This window comes from Hyperoodon ampullatus (assembly GCF_949752795.1).
Source record: "Hyperoodon ampullatus genome assembly, chromosome: 1".
Taxonomy (NCBI): Eukaryota; Metazoa; Chordata; class Mammalia; order Artiodactyla; family Ziphiidae; genus Hyperoodon; species Hyperoodon ampullatus.
This window is the reverse complement of record NC_136914.1, coordinates 198,643,487-198,667,900: the sequence shown is the minus strand read 5'-3', so window position 1 is coordinate 198,667,900 and position 24,414 is coordinate 198,643,487. Positions and strand designations below refer to the sequence as shown.

The window sequence follows — 24,414 nt, the reverse complement described above, 5'->3', positions numbered from 1 at the left end:
GAAGCATCTCTCAAAGGCTTTAGGAAGCTCAGTCACCTCAAAGCTGAAGGCAGAATGAGCCACAGGAGTGAGGTCTAAAGTACTTGGCTCCCGCTCTAACTCAGGTCCTGGGTGAGATGCGGAACTAAAGCTGAGGACTGCCCCCATGGGCTGGGGCAGGAGTGGCGGCTCCTCAGGGGAAGAGAAGGACATTCACTGTCTACCAACTGTGTGAAAGAAAACCGTGTAAGCACTTTACTTATATATATCATCCCATTTCACCCTTCCAGTGGCTTTAGGTGGTAGGTGTTATTATTACTACTTCACAGATGATGGGACAGGCAGAGAGATTAAATGACTTGCCCGAGGTCACACAGTAAGTGACAGAGTGAGAGTTCCACCTCAGGTCAGACTGAATCCACAAACGGCCCTCCTGTGGGTTTGCCGCTACCAGTGCAGACAGAAAACTCTCAAGCCAGACATTGAATCTGAAGTGTTCCTGGGTTAGCCGAAGGAAATGCAAATCCTCTTTGTAGGAAAGTAACTTCAGACCAGGCCTCAAAGAATTCCTGAGATGAAGTTCCAAGAAAAATTAATAATAAGGTCATAGTTTTTTTGTTTTTGTTTTTGTTTTTTAATCACAGCATACAAAGAAACAAGGCAATATGAGTCTGAGCCAGCAAAAACAACAGGCAAAAGAATCAGACCCACAAAGGCTTCAGATATGGGATTTATCAGACACAGATTACAAAATAACTGAGTTTAAGAAATGAGAGCCTTAAAAATATGAAGAGCGTATGGGAAAAACACCCACATAACTGTCATCAGAAGTAGTCTGTGTGAACAGTAGAGGAGAAACACTAGAGATTTTTCTTTATAATGGGCTACTGATAAATGATGTTGGGACTACAGGTTCTCCATAGAGAAAAACATGCAACAGGAGCCCTACCTCACGCCAGCCACAAAAATCAAAGCCAGGTGGCTCAGGACTTCCGTGGTGGTGCAGTGGTTAAGAATCCGCCTGCCAATGCAGGGGACATGGGTTCGAGCCCTGGTCCGGGAAGATCCCACATGCCGTGGAGCAACTAAGCCCGTGCGCCACAACTACTGAGCCTGTGCTCTAGAGTCGACGAGCCACAACTACTAAGCCCACGTGCTGCAACTCCTGAAGCCTGCGTGCTGCAACTCCTGAAGCCCGTGAGCCTAGAGCCCATGCTCCGCAACAAGCCCGCGCACCTCAACGAAGAGTAGCCCCAGTTCACCACAACCAGAGAAAGCCTGCACGTCGCAATGAAGACCCAACACAGCCAAAAATAAATTAAAGGAAAGAAAAAGAAAAAAAAGCCAGATGGCTCAAAGGCTTAAGTGTGAACGACGGAAAGGAGGCAGAAAGGCAGCACAGAAAATGACAGTATTGTCCATGTGCTTTTTTGAAAAGGTTTGGTCTGGAGGTGTTTCTGCCTGGATCAATCAAGTAGCTCTGCATCATGATTTCTACCCCCTTTCTCTTTGGTCCTTTAGCATTGATGACTCCCTGACAAGAGCTTTGATCCATCAGGACTCACGGGCATTATGCAGTGACACCCTCAGGACCTCTGGGGTGCGGCATTTCTGCCCCTCCACTCAAGGACCCAGACGTCGGGGCTTTTTAACTTCTTGAGCTGTTTTCTAAAGCTTTCCTTTCTCCTTCCTCTTTGCCAGATGTCACTTCTTACTGGTCTCCATCTAACTGCTGCTCCTATGGGGTAGAGGTCAGGCCCAGCTAATGGGCCACTCCTAATCTGCTGAGAGTTGAGAAAGCTTTGTCAGCACTGTCAAAATTGAGAACATATGGCTCTAGGAAAGAGGCTTCCTAAAGAAGAAACTAGGCTTCGGGACATGTGTTGTTCCTGCTCAGATGCCCCACCACCCCCTTACTTAAATGGTCAGGTTTTGGTTCTGTCCCTGACAATCAAGTCTGCTGGACTGGTGGCCTCAGGACACCTAACGTGTAACTGTGTATGCATGTATCTCACTCTTTCTTTAATATGAACACAGCCCCATGGTGTCACCTTTCAAAGCTGTCACCTCAGGAGGCCCCCAGTACCTGAGGGATGCTTTGCTCGAATACCTGGCCTTCAGAGTCCCCTCCCCTCCACACGGAGAACAGCATGCTTTCCTGTCTGCGCTGTCAGAGACACACTTCTCACCCCAGGATGGACACGATGCCGGTGAGCCTCCCCAAGTATTAACTGCATCTCCATCACCCAAGACACAAGGGCTTAAAAGTTCTTCGCCCTGCACGCTGGTCCTTTCAGGCTGAAAATATGAGAAAATATTAGAATGGGGTGGGGGTGGGGGTGGGAAGGGGGAGGGTTGATGTAAGAAAAGGGCAGCAGGAGCCCAGCCGTCTCAGCTGTCACTGCACTTCTTCGCCAGCAGGGGGCAGGCGCAGCACCTCTGGGCCAGGGGCTGGCTCCCTTCACAGTGAGTCAAACACAGCACAAAAATATCCAGCAAAGTTCCCCGGGCCCAAGGCAAGCATGCATAAGAGACATGCCAAAATGTCCAGATCCCTACACACTAATGCTTACAATTTTAGGCACAAATACAGACAAAACAGAAAAGGAAGTTTTTACTCCAAACATAAAAAAAAAGCAAATTGATGATGAGTATTTTAAATTTCATTTACTTAAAAAAAATGATTTTTAAAGTTAGTTGAGTCAAAAAATATTGGGCAGTGGAAGGGGTGTGAACACTTTTATATGCTGTACACATTGCTACAAACTTTCTGGAGGGTATTTGCTATGATACCAAAAAACTTAAAAGTGTGCATCCCTTTGGCTCACCGATTTGGTTTCTAAGAAAGTATTCTAAGAAAATAATCACAAGCGTGTGGGGAAAGTTCATCTACAAAGCTATTTAGCTCAGCCCGGTTTTCTAGAAATAAACTAAACGCACAGGAGAAAGGCTACATTAACATCTGTGCATCTCCAGCAGCCATTCTGTAATGGGGCAGAAGGAGGCTGAGTAACACGGGGAAATGTGCATCATACAGCGAGAAAGGTTAGAGAACGGCCAGCGCACCGTGCTCCAGTTTTTATTTCTAAAAACGTATGCAGGGCTTCCCTGGTGGCGCAGTGGTTGAGAGTCCACCCCTGCCGATGCAGGGGACACGGGTTCGTGCCCTGGTCCAGGAAGATCCCACATGCCGCGGAGCGGCTGGGCCCGTGAGCCATGGCCGCTGAGCCTGCGCATCCGGAGCCTGTGCTCCGCAACGGGAGAGGCCACAACAGTGAGAGGCCCGCGTACAGCAAAAAACAAACAAAAAAACAAAAAAACCAGAGTAACAGAAATGGTCCTTATCCCCAGTGAAGTTGACAAAAGAGAGATTTAAAAAACGAAATAAAAGATCAAGGTACACACCTGTATGGGGAGGGACAAAACACCCATGACAATCATGGGTCTCTGTGATTGTGGTGGGAAGGGAACTGAGCAGAGAATGTATGTTTCTGAGTAGACGCAAAAGCTGGGGTGTTGAGGGTTGCCTGAAACACCACTTGTGTTAGGACCTGCTGAGGTGCTGGTTAAAAAGGCAGATTTGGACTTCCCTGGTGGCGCAGTGGTTAAGAATCCGCCTGCCAATGCAGGGGAAATGGGTTCGATCCCTGGTCCAGGAAGATCCCACGTTCCGCGGAGCAACTACGCCCGTGCGCCACAACTACTGAGCCTGTGCTCTAGAGCTCACGAGCCACAACTACTGAGCCCACACGCTGCAACTACTGAAGCCCGCACGCTCTAGGGCCTGTGTGCCACAACTACTGAGCCTGTGTGCCACAACCACTGAAGCCCATGTGCCTAGAGCCCTTGCTCCACAACAAGAGAAGCCACCGCAATGAGAAGCCCGTGTATCACAATGAAGAGTAGCCCTCGCTTGCTGCAACTAGAGAAAGCCTGCGTGCAGCAACAAAGACCCAACGCAGCCAAAAAAAAAAACACACACACAAAAAACAAAAACAGAAAGGCAGCTTCCCAGGGCCCACCTCAGACCCACTGAGCCAGAGTTGCAGGGCTAGGCTGGAGTAGGTACTCGATTCTGATTGAAGAACGCCACTTGTGAGCACAGCAACACAAAGTGGAAATGGCCCGCTCATCCACATGTTAACATCAGCTAGTCCAATGGATCGCCTCCAAAGTTGCTGCTGAGAGGAGATTCGGAGGGTAAAGGGGGAAGAGAGTGAGAGGGCACGATGTCTGGGTTGGGGGAGGATAATGATGGTGGACGCTGTGGTTTGGCCTGGATAATGAATGGTGTCTGGCAATACCACCCCCAAGGGACGGTGGTGAAAGGAGAGTGAGAGAGAGAACACTAAAGATCCTTTCCAATTTGCATAGAGCTGGAGTGCATCTATGAGTGTGTGTGCATATGTGTGTGATTCACACTGCTTAACTCAGAATAACTACACAAGAGGGGATCCTCAAGAACCCAAGGAAGGGCAGTGGGCCTGGCTGCTTCCCTCTGAATATCCCTGGCCCAGTGCAGGTTCTCAGCAAGTGTCTGCTGAGTTGAAAATGGAACTGACAAATGCACAGTGAACGGTGTGGGAGCATGGTGGAGGAATCACAGCTGACAGCAGCAGTGGGCAGGCAGGGGAAAGCGGGAGAAGGGTCTGCTGTGAGGGAAAAGTCAGGCAGTCGCTTTGCTTGTTGATCTCAGACCCCAAGAGATCCTTATTGTGGCTTCGGGGACTGGCACATCTGAGTCACTGGGAAGTGACACCAAGTCTGAGACCAGCCAAGGGAACCAGAGATTTCCCAGGAGAGTCAGTCCACCCAAGCCAGGCCCTATTTATACCTGTGGCAATCCCCAAGCTCTATTTCCACACTCGGTTACCAAGCTGCATACCCAGGTCCCTGCTCCAGGGATGGGGCCAGCCATGTTCTCCCCAGAAGTACTGATTATGTGACAAGCCTGGGCTTGCTCTGGCTGGTGGGAGAGATGAGGCTTCAGGCAGAAGAAGGGACAAGGGCCTTCCCATCCCAACAGCCTGAGCTGCAATGGCCCTTTGACCAGGATGCAGACTCCAGTCTCTCCTGCCCTCCCCTTCCTCCCTGGCAGTCACAGCTGGGCTGCAGGGGGCTGGAGAGATGTGGCTGAAGTATGGCACCTGGCAGAGGGGATAAGAGATTCAAGAGAACAGCAGGCCCAGAAAAGGATCAGCCCAGCCAAGGAGGGTGCAGGCAGGGGAAGCAGAACGCAGGTAATCCCTTCAGGAAGCACAGTATTTATAGTTAGACTTAGCCCAGGATGACCCTCAGAGCCTGGGTAACCTTCGAAAGGAAAGTGCTAGCCCAGCTCTGCTCAGCTGGGGCCTCCCCACCTGGCCTCTTTACAGCCTGGGCCCATCTTCCCCATTCATTCCCTCTGGCCCACCTCTAGGGTTCAGGGAGGGAAAGGGGTGGAGCCAGTTGCTAAGTGACAGCCCAGGTTTCCTAAACTGCATCCCTTCCTAGGGCACGTTGGGTCCCAGGGGTCCTGGGCAGGGTTGAAGGACTCGAGGCTCCTCTGGGAGCCCTGAACTCAGCTCTGTGATGGCGCCCAGCCTGGGGCAACTGCAGTTCCCTGAAATGGTCCAGTTTGTCCCCCTGAGGCTGGGACCACCTCCAGTTCATCACTCTCATCCTGGGGACAGGCCCCGGTCTGGCACACAGCAGGTCTCAACCACCGTTTGCCCAATGAATGAGTGAATGAAGTGAACGAGCCATCTGGGAAAAGTGGGAGGAGCTGGAGAGGGCAGAGACCAGATCAGAGACGGGGAGCAGAAGAAATCTGCTGGAAGAAATCCCAGCAAGGGAGAGAGGCGAAAGACAGGGGGTGGCAGAAGTGGCAGTCCAGGAGGGACAAAACCAGTTCCGGAGGTGTACAGTGAGGAAACCCGCTGGAGAATGAGGGCCTGGGTGTCAGAAACCACGCCCAGTGAGGGCCTGGAAGCTTCATGGCAACGGGAGAGACGAAAGTGCAGCCAAGAAAAATAACCCTACCCAGAGCCCCCCTGCTTGGGCGGCTGTGAGTGTGGACAAGGGGGCACACAGAACCGTGGAGACAGTGTGCGCTTTCACTGTGCTTGCACACAACGCACACATTTACTGGGGCGGACTCAGCGGAGCAGGCCTTTTATCTGTTCCCTGCTCTGTGCCCCCAGCCCGGGGCCCCCGGCTGAGAGGCCAGGCAGGGCGAAAGGTGGCATCCCAGGCTGGGCTCTGACCAACTCTCCCGCTCACCCAAGCTGACTTCCCCCAGCCGTCCCCCTGTCCCATTTCCTGAGGGAAAACTGGAAAACTGGCCTTTCTGATCTCTACAGACAGAACCCCCAAATCCCCAGGGCCTACTCTGGGATCCAGCCTGCTATACAACCAACAGCTCCTTTTCTGGGGCTGGCTGGGAAAGAACGATGTATTTCCTAAGCAGAGTTATAAAACATCAGGTGTTTGGGAAATGACGGTGATTCTTCTTGTTTTAAGTTCATATGAATTTTAAACAAAAACAAAACCCCAGCCTGTTCCTTTCCTGTAGTGAATATGTTCCCATCTTCTTCATGTGCTGATTTTTGTTCCCAGGTGTAACAAAGTCCCGGCCTGAATGTGAACAGTTCCAGGACTACCAGCTCTAGAAAGAACCTAGATTACAGATAACTATGACTTGAGACACATTAGCATAGGCTGTCTCTCCAATCTGGCTACTTACTTATGCATGGGCTTCAGAGCTGGATGGGGTGGGGGTGGGGGCTGCTTTGGCTCCTGACCACCTGTGTGAGTGCAGGGGCCCAACTCATCATTCCAAGCCTCAGTGCTCCTATCTGTAAAGAGGACGTGACTCCCACCTCATGGGACTGCTGTAAGGATTACAGAGACCACTCTGCCCAGTACTTAAAAGACGGTAGCTATTGTAATTAGTGAGCAAGCCGAGTCAATCGTGCTCGTTATCATTACGCAATTAACAGAATGAAAGGTTACCATCTTTTTTTCCTTTTCCATAAAGTTGCTGTGATTTTGAAAACTGTGAAAACCCCTGCTGTAGTGAACGCTTGGTCTCTACCTCCCCCAGTGCAGGAGGATGCAGGGGCTAAATGAGGTTAAGTTTGACAGGGACAAAGAGCGGGCTTGATGGTTGCCCGCTTCCCTGTTCGGCTGCACAGCGTAGGGTCAGCACTTTTCCTGGGGCAGAAGAGTGAGGATGGCGGCTACTAAGTAAAACAGGGACTCCCCAGAGGTTGCTAGAAAGGTCTCCGGTATCTGGCCAGCTCCCCTTGCTACCTCAGGACTCTAGGGAGGAGAGACAGGCCATCTCTACCACTGCTTTCTACAGCCCTGCTGTCAAGGAGGGTCCCCACAGGGAGGATCCAGACCAGCACCAGCTTGGCAGCCAGGTGCCTAGAGGCCTGACTTCTGACACCCAAGACTCTGTCCCCCTGGCTGTCAAGCGCCACCTGTGCTTCACTCAGACATGCGCCACTCCATCAGGGCAGGTCCCCCGGAGCATGGCAGAATCCTGAAGCCAGGAGTGACCTTAAAGTCATTTACTCTAGCCCCTTCATTTTACAGATGAGGAAACCGAGGCTCTGAGAAGTGATGTGACCTGTCCCAAAACCCACAGCTTTTGCCCGTGTGTGTGTCGGGGTGGGGGGATGGTAAGTTGTTTCTATCAAACCACTCCACTGCCAGTGAAAGCTCAATGATAACTAGAACATTAAAACGATAGGCCTTTGACCCAAAGATGATGAAAACTCCAACAGGAAAAGCAGGAAGCAGAATACGCTTCAAGAGCAAGAGTGGAAGAGTTACGAGTCAGTCTGTTCCCGCTAGGAAAGAACGAAATCTAAGAGCGGGGCCTTCTCAGGACTCCAGGGCCTGACTGTGCATCCAGGTCTCCGGTGGGCTAGACAGAAACACAGACTCAGGCACTAGCCCAAGACTCTACTTCCGCATGGCTGGTTTGGGGCTCAGTGATGGAGACCAACCTCCCACCCATATGACACTCCTGCGGGGGGCAATTCAGCCTCTGTGGGCACTTCTGGAGACACTCACTATGCCAGGAGGAAACCTATCCCATTGTTGGATGGGTCAAATGGTTAGAAAGTTAAGTGTTATAGTCACCCTTCACTGAGCACTAACTATGTAGCAGGCAGTAGGACAGAGAAACACAGAGACCGAAGGTCCAGATTTTGGAGTCAGACAGACCAGGGTTTTAACATCAGCCCCATCATCAATTAGCTAAGTGACCTTGGGTAAATGTCTTAAGCTTTCTAGTCTCCTCTTCTGAGAAGCAGGGAGTTAGTAACGGCCCACTTCTTTTTTTTTTTTTTTTTTTACAACTTTATTGGAGTATAATTGCTTCACAATGGTGTATTAGTTTCTGCTGCTTTATAACAAAGTGAATCAGTTATACATATACATCTGTTCCCATATCCCTTCCCTCTTGCGTCTCCCTCCCTCCCACCCTCCCTACGGCCCACTTCTTAGGGAGGTTGGGAGGATTGAAAATCTACACATATATATTACATTAGCTAATAGGATCAAGAAGATTATATATAATAAATCAACTCACCTAACACCCCACACCCTAGGTGCAGTCTCCCTAGCACCATAGCTCTTGTTTCCTCAACCTGAAGACAGACAGACAGACAGACACACACACACACACACAAACACAAACACACACACACACACCCCAGCACCGTACTTGCTACAGAGGAGGCACTATTATTGTCACTGAAATTGTTTTTGCCATTATTAAGATTATTATTTTGACCTGGAATCCACTGGCTCTGCTCTCTGGAATGACACAGAACAAGTCACCATGACTGTCACAGGGTGACATTTTGCTCTTCTCCAGACTGAAGATCCCTGTTCCCTCTACTGTTACTCCAGCTTCTTTACCATCCCGTCCACCCTCCTCTCAACTAACCAACTCACCTAACAGCCCACGTGAGATCTGCCCAGCACCAAGCCTCCCTGGGCTCTGGCTTCCTCTGCCTGAGTGCCAGCCCCTCTGCCTCCATAGCAAACACAACAGCGAGTCTGCCCAGCACTGCTGGGGCTAGAAAAGACCCCACAACCCTTCCCCTGGCTGTGCCTCTATACTCTCTCTGGCCTGGTGTTAATTTACAGTCCACACCCTGTCTTTCTTTCCGGCCTGTCTTAAGTGGGTGAACTTGGAGTGAGAAGGCCTGAGTCTGTTTCCATCACGGCCTGTGCCAGGTGACCTGGGGCATGGTCCTTCACTCTCCAAACACATCTGCCCAATTCTGTGTACCTCAGAGACACTGAAATACTCCAGGGAGCTTCTGTGAGAAGTGCCTTGGTCAAGTGTGAGGTGTACACAGATGCCTGACATCCCTGAGATCTGGAACCCCACCTTTTTTAGGCTCACCCACTTCTTCACATGCCACAGCTCAGAGCCTGCAACATTCTGTTTGTGGATCAACAGAGAACTCCTCGTCTGAGCACGTTCATTCTCCTCCAAAGCCAGGCTTGGGCCTTGCAGGCAGCTAGCTGTGCCTGACTCATTCTTTCCCCTTCTTCCTCTACAGCCCGTGAATCACTGGCCCTGTCAGGCCAGCATCCTCCTTGTTTCCTTCCCATGCTTTGCCTGGTCCTGACCTCCATCCATCAGGATGCAGGCCAGAAGCGTCTTCCCTCCGGGGCCCACATGTACCTCACCCCTGGCCCCGTGGGGTGTGACTGTCCCACACCACCCTGAGTCACGTGCTGACATGTGTGCACGTCCCCTGCGCATTGTGCTGTCCCTTCAACTTGACCGTCAGCTCCTGGAGGGCAGGCTCTCGAGAGGCAATACAGTGTGTTGCATCAAAAACACAGCTGCCTGGGACCCAGCCCCAGGGATTCTGATTTAATTGCTCTGGGGTATGGCCTGAGCATCAGAGGGGTTTAAAAGCTCTCCAGATGATTCTAATATGTGGCCAGGACTGACAAGCACTGATCTGGAACTAGGCTGGCTGCTTTGACTGTTTAATGAGGCCTCTGAGAGGGCCTGGCAGGGGGTACTCAGGGAGAACCCCAGGCCTGCGTGAGGCTGACCATCTGGACAGTCCTCTCAAGGCTCGCAGCCAGACTGGTCATAAGGCAAGGAGTGGATAGCTCAGGGGACCCTGTGCCTTGGGAAATCCGGCTGCACTGTCCAGAGGATACAGGGCTAGGGCCCTCTTTGCAGATAGGAGTGGGTAAGCCAAAACGAGAGGCCAAGAGCAGGGCTTTGGAGTCAGACAGCCCTGGACTAGCTACCTTACTCTTCTTACTAATAAGGAGGGCCCCTTCTCTCTCCACTCTACTCAGCCTGGGGCCTGCTCTCTCGAGCCTGTGCAGCCAGCACCCAGATACCCTTTTCTGTAGGGACACAGGCTGAGCCACAGACTTTTGGAGAGAAAATATGTAGCTCCAAGGCATTGGGGGAGAGTGGAGAGCAGAGGGAGGGAGGTCCTGTTTCCTAACAAAACCCCCACCCTCTCCTCAGCTGCTCTGGGCAAGGAGAAGGGAAAAACCTGACTCATCAGTGCTGTGTGACTCATAGGCCAACAAAACTGACTTGCCAGACCGGCAGGGAGGAGAGCCTACTGCTCCCACCACAACCGGGGGGCCGGGGGCAGGTAAAGCCCATCCCTCCATCCCTGCCCACCACCAGCTGCCAGGCCTGAGTGGCAGCCTGGCAGGAGTGCGTTGCTCAGCTTGGCCCCCTGACAGCCACACCCTCCCGTGGCTGGCTCAGTAACTTACCAGCAAGAGGTGGCGCGGGGCTGGGAAGGGGAGAGAACTCAGAAGGTCTGGAACATAGAGAGGTGGCTTAGGGATCAGAGAGGACCTGGGTCTGACTCTCATGTCCACCCCCTCACAGGTGTGAGCCCAGGCAGCTGAGCCTCTGGACCTCAGTTTCCACATCCATAAAATGGGAGCAATGATATCCACCTTAAAGAACTAGTGTAAGGATTAAACAAGGTACTGGCGCTTCCCTGGTGGCGCAGTGGTTAAGAATCCCCCTGCCAATGCAGGGGACATGGATTCGAGCCCTGGTCCGGGAAGATCCCACATGCTGCGGAACAGCTAAGCCCTTGCACCACAACTACTGAGCCTGCGCTCTAGAGCCCGCGAGCCACAACTACTGAAGCCTGCACGCCTAGAGCCCGTGCTCCGCAACAAAAGAAGCCACCACAATGAGAAGTCCACACACCGCAAGGAAGAGTAGCCCCCACTCGCCGCCACTAGAGAAAGCCCATGCGTAGCAACGAAGACCCAACGCAGCCAAAAAAAATAAAAAATAAAATAAAATAAATTTTTAAAAAAACAAAACAAGGTACTGTGTGTAGTCTAGTATTGTGTGAGGCACCAAGTAGGGGCTCAAAAACGGTAGTGATTATTATTAGTCATGTAAGTACTAGACTTAGGATTATAGAGAGATTTTTTTACATCATTTCACTTAATCCTTACAACAACCCTGGATGGCAAATAATGTTACTCCCATCTTACAGATGAGGACGCTGAGGTTCAGGGACCCTGGAACAGTGGCAGGAATCCAGTGAGTGTGGTTTCAGATCCTCTCACTCTCAGCCCTCTCAGTGCTTGTCCCAGGCCCTGTCCTGCATGCCATCTCCCCAGGGCAGTGAGAAGAACACCCTGGCTGGGGCTGGGAGGAGGGTAGGAGAGGAGGTGACGCCCTCTCCCCTCCAACACACACCGTTTTTTTGTTTGTTTGTTTTTTTAACATCTTTATTGGAGTATAATTGCTTTACAATGGTGTGCTAGTTTCTGTTTTATGACACACACAGTTGACAGGCACAGAAGCAGTTCTGCCTCTAGCCCAAAAGGGGAGGCCTAGCTGGCGGCACCACTGACCAGTCCTGTGTGTAGTGCGGCATTGCTGTCAGTCCTGCCCTGCCTCTCACTCAGCCTGGCTTGACTCTAACCCGTGTGGTGCCTCCGGAAATTCACTCAGTGATGCCTGTGTGCGTGTTGGCCTCCATGCCAGGTGATGAGCTCTTCAAGGCAGCACCTGGTCTCGTTCGTGTTGGCACCTGAATGCCTAGCCCCTAGCCTGGGGCCAGCTAAGCAGCTCAGTCGGGCTGCCAAAAGCCTCAGACTCCAGGCCTGAGATGGAACCCTGGCTCTGCCACTTACGTGCATGACTTGGGCATGTTATTTAACCTTTGAGAATCTCAGTTTCCTCATCTGGAAAATGGGAACAATAACCGTCACTACCTTACAGGGTTACGATGAGCACTATGGTAAATACCAGGACATTAATAATCATGGCTAACATGTATTAAGTTCTTATCATATGTCAGACACTGTTCTAAGCCCTTTACATGTATTAAGTCACCTAATCCAAAGGTCACACAGCTAGGTGGCGGGCTGGCTCTGAAACCCCCATAAGATACAGCCTCTTGGACTCCCCTAGTGGTCTGGTGGTTACGACTCTTTACTCCCAATGCAGGGGGCCTGGGTTGGATCCCTGGTCAGGGAACTACGTTCCGGCATGCCGCAACTAACACCTGGTACAGCCAAATAAATAAATAAATAAATGTTTAAAAAAAAAAAAAAGATACGGCCTCTGCTGAGTGTCAAGTGCTTGGTAGGTCATGAATGCTCATCACATGGGAGCTAGTCTAGCAAATGCTCGGAAAGCATTTCTGAGCTGAATCAATGAATGAACCTCCTTAGGTCTAATTTCCTTTCCACCAGCAAGCATTTATCACTGAGTCCTATTTTGTGTACAAGCGAACTGGCTTATTTGAAGTTCCTGTGAAATATAAAGCAAAAAAAGAGAAACAAGTTTTTTAAAAAGCAAGGCCTCCTCACCCCTCTCAGGAGGGTAATGGGATCCAGATTGCTGGAGCGAGAGGCAGGGATCCCAACCCGGGAAGTTCCCCAGGTCCCTCCTCCTTCCTCAGAGAACATTCCAGATGGAAGGCGCCAGCCCTCAGGAGGAGAGGGAACAGAAATGCCCAAAGGTGCTGGCTGCGGTGGCCCTCCAGCGTGCCTCTGAGGAAGGGCCTCTGGGCGCCCAGGCACCTTGTGCTGTTTGTTTTGGCAACGCCTGAGGAGGCGGTGGGTTGGGAGGGCAGGGAGCTCACAGGGGCTGGGCGGCCTCCAGGAGTGGGCCTGGTGTCTGTATGGAGCGCAGGGCCCCGTCTTGCTACCAGCCAGGCCGCAAGGGCAGGCCCCCAAGCTAAACAAGGAGAGGTCTCCCCAGCCAGCCCTAGGGCAGCTCTTCTCTAAGCAGCAAAACCCTTGTTTCAGAGAAAAGAGGGAACGGTTTTCAGAGAAGCCCACCTACCATGGGAGGCAGGTAAAGTGGACCCGATCAGGGAAGGCGGGGAGAACACGGACACAACACACTGCCCACCCCTCCCGACACCTCCCCAGTGGCCCCCAGAAACCCCAGGCTCCTAAGGCATAAGTGAGCTTCAGCTCCCACCCACACTGCCCACCGGGCCTCTCGGGGACACACCCCTTCTTCCCCTCCAGGGCAGCTCCCGACTCAGCTCTGAAGGCTGCACACTTCAGCCCCAGGACCACCTGGTTCATTCAGCCCCCGTGACCTGGGGCAGGTCATCTCCCTGCAGGCCCTCTTCTGGGCCCCTATCTGGTAAATGAGGCAGCTGGACTAACAGATCCAGGGCCCCTTCTGGCTCTAAGACTCAACTCAAATCTACTTGTGGAGAGACCTATGCGGGGCCAGTGAGGGGCACAAAGACAACTAAAGCAAGATCTCTTCCTTCAAAAACTCAGGGGTCCCGCCCAAAACCACAAGGCAAACCATACGTGTGATCTTGCATGCACGCAAAGAGCTATGACATTCTGTGCACAAAAATGCTGCAAGACTGGCAAGAGAGAGAGAGAGAGAGACTCTCAAACACCCATGGGATCCCTGCTGAAGTGGAAATGGCTCGGATCTCACACAGCCATCCACCAGCACCGGGCACCGTGCAACCCAGGAGAACATGACACGTCCCAACCAGATGAGCTTCTAACGTCGCCTGCGCCGGGGCTGAATCGCGCAAGTGATGCATGATGGTCCTTTCTGGTTTTGTGATACATTATGTTCATGCTCCCTATTTTGAAAATACTTGAATGCATAATTTAGGAAACCCTTGTAGTGTGTTACTCTGCAGCACATTTTTAAAAAATAAACAAATGCATAATAAGTAAATGATATGCCCCCCCACACAAGCAGGCAAACTGCCGCGTGCTAGAGCAGAGGAACCTGGAAAGCATATCGGGAACCACACCCTGACAACCAGGCCTCATTTACGCAACTGTCAAAGGGGCAGGCAGGAGCTGGGTTAGAGCATCTCCACAGCTGGCAGCTTCCACCTACGACCCTGTGTGACAAGGACTCTGGAAATAAGCAGGCTCCAGTGGGCTAGGAGGGCAGGCTGGAGGAAGCCTCTCCCTCATCCTCACATTTCAGACTTCCCATTTCTCCTTCTCCAGCACAGTGACCCACTCTGGCCTCTGCTGCTGCTAGAGGAAGAGGCAGCTTCTGAGCTCTGGGCCTCAGTTTCCCTCTGGGGTTATGGGGGTGGCAGGGGAGGGGAAGCATCCCTGATGGAGGATCCAGATGCAAGAGGCCCAGTCACATGTAGAGCCTCCAGGCTGTCTGGAGGTCGTCAGCCCCTGCTCATGCTCTCTCTCTCTCTCCTGCCCCTGATGCTGCCGGGCTTGGCCTGGGAGCAGCCTTGCTGGCCCACACCCAAGTTCACAGGACCCTGCCACCCCACCCCCAAAGTAACCCAATTCTTCTCGGTCAAATGACAGCTGGAGGTGGGGCTAGGGAGCCCTAAGGAGGGAGAGGGCTACGGTTACTGGCTCCCAGGGTGCTGACACCCAGACAAAAGGGTCATGGCCTAGATTCATTTCAACACAATTCTGAACACCCACTGTGTTCAAGATCTTACCAGGCACTCAAGGGGCCTGGGACTGTGAGGACGTCATTTGAATTACCTTAAGGTTTAAACAGCACCTGCTCAGAGAGGCTTTCCCTGCCGACCTAGCTAAGGTGGGCTCCCCCGTTCCCCATCCCAGCCCCTTTCCTCCTAAGTAGTGTCGATCCCAATTCTGCTGTGGTTAGTTTACTCATTTTTCTGTCTGTCTCCCCATCAGAATGCCAGCTGCTCATAGGCAGGGCCCTGGTCTCTCCTTCACAGTGGCACCTGGCACCCTACACAGAGTAGGTCCTCAGTATTAGTTGAATGAATGAATGAATGAATGGACAAATGAATGAATGACTACACCACCAGACAAGCCAGAAGTGACATAAAAAAGATTCAGAAGGCTGTGGGGACAGAAGATATACAGACTGCCAACAAACACATGAAAGGATGCTCAACATCTTTACTCATTAGAGAAATGCAAATCAAAACTACAATGAGATCATCTCACACCAGTCAGAATGGCCATCATCAAAAAATCTAGAAACAATAAATGCTGGAGAGGGTGTGGAAAAAAGGGAACACTCTTGCACTGCTGGTGGGAATGTGAATTGGTACAGCCACTATGGAGAACGGTATGGAGGTTCCTTAAAAAACTACAAATAGAACTACCATATGACCCAGCAATCCCACTACTGGGCATATACCCTGAGAAAACCATAATTCAAAAAGAGACATGTACCAAAATGTTCATAGCAGCCCTATTTACAATAGCCCGGAGATGGAAACAACCTAAGTGTCCATCATCGGATGAATGGGTAAAGAAGATGTGGCACATATATACAATGGAATATTACTCAGCCATAAAAAGAAATGAAATTGAGCTATTTGTAATGAGGTGGATGGACCTAGAGTCTGTCATACAGAGTGAAGTAAGTCAGAAAGAGAAAGACAAATACTGTATGCTGACACATATATATGGAATTTAAGAAAAAAAAATGTCATGAAGAACATAGGGGTAAGACAGGAATAAAGACACAGACCTACTAGAGAATGGACTTGAGGATATGGGGAGAGGGAAGGGTAAGCTGTGACAAAGTGAAAGAGCGGCATGGACATATATACACTACCAAACGTAAGGTAGATAGCTAGTGGGAAGCAGCCGCATAGCACAGGGAGATCAGCTCGGTGCTTTGTGACCGCCTGGAGGGGTGGGATAGGGAGGGTGGGAGGGAGACGCAAAAGGGAGGGGATATGGGAACATATGTATATGTATAACTGATTAAATTTGTTATAAAGCAAAAAAAAAAAAAAAAAAAAAGAAGGCTGTGGGGAAACAAATGAGGGAGGGAGCACATCTGTGAGGCTCCATGGAGGAGGAATAACATTGTGAACTTGGCCTTGAAGTGGGTGACGGAGGAGGCGTTACAGGTAGAAGGTACAGAAGCAGCAAAGGCCTGGAGTCAGGCTGGGACAGTGAGTGCCGGGCAGCAAGATGGGCTGAAGTGTGATGAGTCCGCCGGGCCCTGATGGGTGCCCTTTCTCCGGCCCACTGGCCTCCTACTCAACGTTGCTCTTCACTCTTCATTGACAAGGTCAGGACTATAGGAATATCTGAACAAAAGTCTGCAGTGCGGTGAGCAGGGGTCATTTCTAAATCAAACTCTCGCTGTGGCATCCAGGCTGCGCCCCGCTTTCTTCTTTTCTAGTGTTCATCCCTGGCTGACTGGCTCTGGTTCTACACAGCTATGCCACCATTGGGGGACAGCGGGGCAACTCCCAACCTGGTCGTGACAAAGCCCTTTTATTACCCTCCCCTCACAAGTCTCGAAAGAATTTCTCTCCAACTACATTTAGATTATAATTTTTCTAATGGAAATGCTAAGACATCTGTCCACTAAAGCTTCTGATCAGCATATGGAAACTAGTGGCTCACAGAGCTCATAGAATTCCAGCCCAGAAAAGATGCTTTGGTCAATTCTGGAAGGTTGTGATGCTTCTGTGACTCAATTTCTTGAGGTCAGGAGATGGGGGAAGAACAAAGGAGGTGAGAGACGTGGTCAGAAGGAGGAGGAATGGGCAGAAAAACCCAGAGGTCCCACTTCTAGATCCAGGTGGGATCTCCCCACTGCCCACACGCTCCTCTTCAAGGGGAGAGGAGTCTGGGGTGCAAGCGGTGAAGGGGAGGTTGGCAAATGAAATTCTAGCCAATCAAAGGCTCGCCACAGAGCTTTAGATCCTGACTTGGTGCACAGTGGGGAGGGTCGGGGGAGGGAGCAAGGAGGACTGTGAGCTTGACGCCGTTTTTCTGGGTAGAGGTCTAGGGCTGGAGTAACTGCCAGGGGTAGGTGGTGGCCCTTGGAGGCTGTGTGCTCCCCAAGAAAACAGGCAGCTCCAAAGGAGCCCGAGTTTATAACGACAGCGTTAGCATCAGCGAGCAAAAGAATCTGGGGGATACACACCAGTCTTTCCACTGGAGGGGTGTGGTGATGGGCCTTTAACTTTCTAGAATATATATTTGTATATGGATTGACTTCTTAAAAAATAAGGTCTCGTGTGTGTGTGTGTGTGTGTGTGTGTGTGTGTGTGTGTGTGTTAAGCTTTTGTTTAAGTGTAGTTTGGTAGAAAACTTTATAAGCCTTACGGGGAAAGGCAATAAAAGATCCTTGTCATGACAAGGTGGAAACAGCTCAGTCAGGACTTTGAGTGTCTTCTGCCCACAAGGCACCTCTAAGGAAAGATTCTTCCTCACTGTCCTGGATCTGATAAAACTCCCATTTAAGCCACTCTGTAGGAGTTGCACCGCAAACAAATTGTAAGGGCAGGGTTGGGCCTTACCCATCTCAGGAGCTCTAGGGCTCAGGCCAGTGCCTGGCACACAGTAGGTGCTCAATAAAGGCTGAGAGAAGGATCGAGGGAGAGGATCACATGGTGGGGTGGTGGGAGCCCAGGTCTCCTGGACAGAGATGAGGGTGAGAGGGGAAAGGGGACAACGGAGGGGAAAACACCTGACCTCCTGGTGGAGCCGCCCTCAGGCCTTCGTCTCCGGGAAAGGCAGCCGGCTGTGTGGCTAGGAAAGATGCAGCTGGCCCTGCCTGCGGGGTTTCCCAGAGTAGAAGGCTGCAGGGCCCAGCCCGTCTCGGGCAGCTCGGCCGTGGCCCACATCACCTGCCCTCCCTGAGACAGTCTGATGAGAACTGAAGATCTGTGTCGAGCAAGAGCTGAGTCAGACTTGAGGGGACAGGTCAGGCCTCATCCTCTCAGGTGTGCTCCACCAGCCCGAGGCCAGGCAGGAGCAGCCTCTTCATCCTCCCCTCAATCCACCTCTGGGGCAGAGGAGAAAGGCAGGCTCCCAGGGTGCTAAAACCCAGGAGAAAGCAAGGCCCTGGAAAGGCCCCCTGGCAGACAGGATGCAGCTGGTAGCTGTGTGCTAGGAGACCACCTGTTTTGTCCCAAGCCTCCTCCCCGCTGTGGATTGTGTAGACAGGCTCTGGCAGTGGGGAGAAGGAGGCGGCAAACCCCAGGCAGCAGGAGGTATCTGTTTTCAGCACAGCCACTAAAGGGACAGGGAGGGAGCCCTGTGGGCTGGGCTCTCGGCTGCTGGAAAAGGCATCCTCTCAGTTTCAACTCAGTTGGGGTCAAGAACTGCTGAGACCGGCAGCCCTGCACGGGGGATGCTATTTACTTGCGTGCGAGCACCCTGTCGCCGTGGCGACCCTGAGAAGCACCAGGCAGGAGCCAGCCACAAGGCCAGGAGCAGAGCCCTCCCTGCTGTAGCCCTGGCCTTGACCTTTCCAGCTAGGAAAGCAGGTTCGAAGCACTCCTCCACCTTCCCTGGACCTGACCACGGCCTGTGTGGACCGCAAAGATTCATGAGACTTCATCCTGCCCTCAGGAGGGCCCAAGACACGCCCAGAAACAAGAACACAAAATCAGAAAGTGACGAAGGCCATAAGAAGCATGAACAAGGACCATCGGGGCTTTAAAAGAAAGAAAGAGCTCACCTTGATGGGGGACATAAAGGGAAAAAGACTCAAAAAGGTTGCTGGGAGGAAGACGGCATTAGATAACAAGCAAACACACCCCACCCCTACCCCGTGGACAATCCCAGCTGCCTGGTTAGCTCCAGAGCCAAGAGACTACAAGCCAAGAGCCCCTTGCTTCAGGGGTGCTCCCTCAATGGGCTGCTGTCCTCAAGCCAGTCAGTCCCCTGCTACCTGCTCCCCACCTGCCCCCCTTTTCTAACCCGCAGTGTCCCACTTGGCTGCCCCTGCCCTTCCTCATACCTATCAGGTGGCTCTCTACCCAGCCCCCAGTATCACAGTGAACCTACTGGTCTTGGCCCTCAGATCCGGGCCCCACCCCCATCCCATCCCAGCTCAGCTTTTCTGTTCTGGACCCATTTGGAGACTACCCTGGGGTGGCAAATTCTTACCAAATTCCCACCACATTCCTCACCTGGAGACCTGGAATGACAAGGCAGCCTGCTTCGGACCTAGGAATCATCTACGGCAGTTTCCAAGGTCCCCGGTCACTGGGCAGTTTCTCAGAGCACCAGGATGCTGGAGCTCAGAAAGGGTAAAGGGTCGGGTTCTAGACCCAGTGCCGGAATCAGTCGCAGGAGCCAGTGAAAGGCTGTGGCCCAGGGCCGACCCCAGGACCCGCCATGCCAAGCACGATCAGGACTCCTCTGTCTGACTGACCTTCTTTTCATTTTTTTTTGTTGTTTAAAAGGTGACATATACTAAATAGAGAAAAAGCACACAATAAAACACAAAAAGAAAAAAAATTATAGTCACCCAAATCCTGACACCCAACAAGAACCAGCAATAACATGCTGAGCAATTGTCTTTCTGTTTCTCCCAATGCACGCATGTATTGCTGGGATCACACAGTGTGTACAATCCAAACTCCCACCATTAGTATGTCCTCGATCCTGCTTTTATTTTAATCTGCTAAGCCAGTGATTTGCAGCCCTTGCTGCTCATCAGATTCGCCTGTGGAAGCTCTGTAAAAATGCAGATGCCCAGGTTGTACCCCAAAAGGTCAACTCAGGAAATAAAGGAAATCCAGAATAAATAAGACACTTCCAAAAAATCCTGTTGTTTTTTGCCTCACATAGAATCATTCAATAAATATTTACTGGGTACTTACTACATGTTTAGCACTGTACAGGATGTACTTTTTCATAACAAAAAGCTTACATCATTCTCCATTCATTCCTTCACTCATTCAAGAAAATGTATTGAGCTTCTCCTATGTACCAGACCCCATGCTGGGGAACAGAGGCACAAAGCCAAGAAGACAGGCTCTCAAGGTCAGAGCTGGTAAGGGAGACAGACACATAAGGAGATAGTAGAAAACGACGTACAAACGCAAGGACTGCGATCACACAGGATCAGGGGAACACAGGAGACGGGGTCTCACTCAGTCTATGAGAGGTCCTGAAGTCCGCTCCGAGCCTAGGGATGAGCAGGGGTTAGCCAGGCAGTGGAAAGAAGGGGAGCAGGGGCCTGGAGGTGAGCAGGGGAAGCACAAGCAGTGCTGCCAGAGTGTGACATGCAAGGCAGGAGGCGGCTGGAAACTAAGCCAAAGCAGAGGTGAGAGCAGGTTATGGAAGGTGTGAGGCCAGTGTGGACATTACCCCCAAGAGCTGGAAGAACCCAGAAAAGATGCTGCAGAAGAAGGACATGCATTTTTTTAAAAAACAAATTTATTTATTTATTATTTATTTATTTTTGGCTGTGTCGGGTCTTCGTTGCTGCGCACGGGCTTTCTCTAGTTGCAGCGAGTGGGGCTACTCTTCATGGAGGTGCACGGGCTTCTCATTGCGGTGGCCTCTCTTGTTGCGGAGCACGGGCTCTAGGCGCATGGGCTTCGGTAGTTCTGGCACACAGGCTCAGTAGTTGTGGCTCGTGGGCTCTAGAGCACAGGCTCAGTAGCTGTGGCACATGGGCTTAGTTGCTCCACGGCTTGTGGGATCTTCCCAGACCAGGGCTCGAACCCGTGTCCCCTGCATTGGCAGGCAGATTCTCAACCACTGCGCCACCAGGGAAGCCCAGGACACGCATTTTTGATCATTCATTCTGGAATCCATGCATAGGGTGGGTTTGAGGGGACTAGACTGGCAGCAGGAAGACCAGTTAGGAGGCTGCTGCATTAGCTCAGGAGAGAAAACAAGGGCCCGGACTCCGACTGCATTGAGTGCCTATTATGTGGCAGGCAGAGTTTTAGTGGGATGGAGATGAGAGGTACTTGAGTCACACATTTAGATAATTGCTAATTTTTCACACTGGGATGGAAGTCTTCATACATAAAACTTTGCACATACTTTGGCTTACTTTCCTGTGACAGAGTCCTCGTGGAATTTCTAGGTTAAAGGTATCTTTAACAATATCTTTAAGGTACTTGGTTACCTTTTGCCAAACTGCTTTCCAGAAAGACTGTATCAATTTTCACTTTCACCAGTGAAGTGCACAAGAGTGGCTGTTAGACCTTCTTTGGCCTCCAAAAAGAAAAGCAGAGGTCAGCTTACATCCACCCCACTGCTAGGAATGAAGACTTGCCAGAGACTGAATCTCTGCTCGGCCCCGAACAAAATGACCGTGCCCACGAAAAGGTTTCCAGGCTGCACAAATGGGGCACTAGGCTGAACAGTATATTGCTGCGGAGCTGGGGTAGGACCAGGGAAGGGGCACTTTCTCCCTGCTCCAACCCATCTTCCTGCTGCCAATAACCTTCCCTACAGTGATTGTGTCACTCCCCTGCTCAAAAACTTTCCGTGGCTTCCCACTGCCTACAAAGCCCAACTCTTTAGCATAGAAATCAAGGTTTTCCAAGAATGTGATCTTCAACACACATTTCTATTCATTCATTTATTCATTCAACAAACATCTGAGTACCTGCTATTTGCCAGGTACTGTAGAAAACAAAATCCTTGCTCTCATGGAACTTTAATGGGAGAGACAGATGATGCACAGGTCAATATAGATGTGCCAGGTATTTATGTGTTATGCTCAAAACAAAGCAGAAAAATAAAGTCATGAGGGGGGCACAATTGTAGAAAGGGTGGCCAGGGAAGGCAGGTGCAAGGAGCAGGTGCAGAGGCCAGAACGGAGCAAGGAATGAGCCACACAGACATCTGGACTCGCTCCCACTATGCCCAGACCACACCTGGGCCGGCAACCCTGCATGGGTTTGCAAGTCTGCATGCCTTCGCTGTTGGTCTTCTCTCCTGAAGATTCCCTCCTCTACCTGTTGAAACTGAACGCTTCTGTGCCTGGCTCCAGTGTCACCTCTTCTGTGAAGCCCTCCTCATTCCCCAAGCCAGCCCTGCTCCCAGCACTTCACTTCCATCTCCTAGACCACACGACTGCGCGCATATGGAGGCCATGTGTGGTCCTGTAGTTCTGTATCTGCAGTGCCTTGCACACAAGAACAAGAGGATCTCTGTGTTGGCACTTACAGACTCTCTGGCCTCCACACTTGCCCTCTCCAGACCACACTGAGTTGCTAAAAGGCAGGAATTGCCTTACTCAGCTTCTGGTTCACCCAGTTTGTGCAGCATTGAGTCTGATGCACAGATGTTTGCCAAGGAGGGAGGCATGTGTGCAAGTTATCAAAGAGAGTGGGCACATTACAGGCAGGGAAACATTCTTCATATCAGCACATGCAAAGGAAAATACTCTCCATCTTTTGTGCTAAGACTGGCAGTTGTCTACCCAAGTCCATTCTCCCCTCCTTCTTGGCAAGCAGCAGCCCAGCTGGACCACATTTCCCAGCCTCCCTTGCAGTCAGGGAAGTCCCTGTAATTACATTCTTTTTCTTGCCAATGGAATGTGAGCTGTAGGGACATGAGTCACAGAGGACCTGGGCCTAAGGTCAACAGGCTTGCCTCCTCCACCTCCTCTTTTCCATTCCCCTGCTTGGAAACCAAGCTTCAGCCATGCGGACAATGATGTCCTGTGATGGAGCAGCACTTCCAAAGGAAATGGATCCCAGAATGACCACGAGCAGCAGAGGTGCCCCTCTCACCAGGTCTGTTCACATCAGGGAGAATCAGGGCCACTACATGAGACAGAAAAATAAATTTCTCTTCAAGCCATTGTATCATTAGGCCCCTTTCATACGGCAGAACAGCTTTAACGTGAATAAACGCACTTGCCTTCACAGGGTGAGCCAAGTACCAATGGGACATAAATCTTCATCATCGTCAAATACCTTTCTCGGTGCCTACTGGGGAAGGGTGAGTCCTAACCCCCAGACAAGCCTCTAAGGTCTAGGAGTGTCAGGAGAGGAGGCAAGGTGAAAAGAGTGTACAAGTGAGAGCAAACACTCTGTGAGGCACCCATAAGGAGGCACGAACAGGGGAGAAGAGCTCTGTGGTGAGAGCAGGAAAAAGGCAGCATCAGAGCCAATGGAGGGGACCAGAAAAACAAAGCTGGTCCCCAAAGGTTTGAAAGCCTGACTCCTGCTGTTAAGAAAGGGTTAAGGTGGGCTTCCCTGGTGGCGCAGTGGTTGAGAGTCCGCCTGCCGATGCAGGGGACATGGGTTCGTGCCCCGGTCCAGGAGGATCCCACATGCCGCGGAGCAGCTGGGCCCGTGAGCCATGGCCGCTGAGCCTGCGCGTCCGGAGCCTGTGCTCCGCAATGGGAGAGGCCACAGCGGTGCGAGGCCTGTGTACCGCAAAAAAAAAAAAAAAAAAAGAAAGGGTTAAGGGATGCAAAACCAAATGCACACCAACATTTATTCTAGTCCTTAGATGGGTCCCCTCACACTCAACCTGCTGGCTGTCATGGGGCAGAAGGTGCGGAGAACCAGAGAAATGGGGAAGAAGTTGGCGCAGGAGATGGTGGACATAATCTCACCAATACCACCTCTCACAGAGGTACCAGGAAGCTGGTCTTCGTCAGCCTTGGGAGCCCGCCGAGATCAATGGCCCTGACATAACTCTGGGTCTGCTACACCCAGCACCACCGCTCCTTATTCCACTCCTGGATGCTCTCAACCGTGAGCTTGGGTGCCCACTAAGTCACGCCCAAACAGAAGGTACAAGGACCGAGGACAGCCACTGCCTTCCCCCAGCCCACAGGTGCCTCAGGCATCTGCCCAACCAACCCAGGTCTACCCAGCTCACCAGGCCCCAACCTGACAGCCCTATCCCACCTTCTACGACCACCATCACATGTTCATGTTCACGCCAGGTGCTGGGCTCGGCGCTAGTAGGAAACACTGAAGACAGACGCCCTGTGGAGAGGCAGCACAGACCAGGGGAAGGAGCTTGGGCTCTGGAGTCAAGCAGAAGAGGATTCACACTCTGACCCCACCCATTAACTGGCCCTGGGACCCTAAGCAAGCTTGAGTTCTCGAATGTATAAAACAGAGATGATGGTGCCACCTCACAGGCTCACTGGAAGGAGAAGCTCATCCTGTTCCTGGCACGTGGAAGGTACTCCACAAATTACTCATTTCCTTCTACTGCCCCCAAACGTCCTCTTGTTGGCATGCCACGATA

General features: G+C 51.5%; 1 protein-coding gene across 2 annotated transcripts in view; it reads right to left on the bottom strand.

Moving 5' to 3' along the window:
• The window catches only part of UBTD1 (ubiquitin domain containing 1), a 52,134-nt gene that overhangs the window by 3,662 nt on the left and 24,058 nt on the right, over positions 1-24,414 (bottom strand). The window lies entirely within an intron of this gene.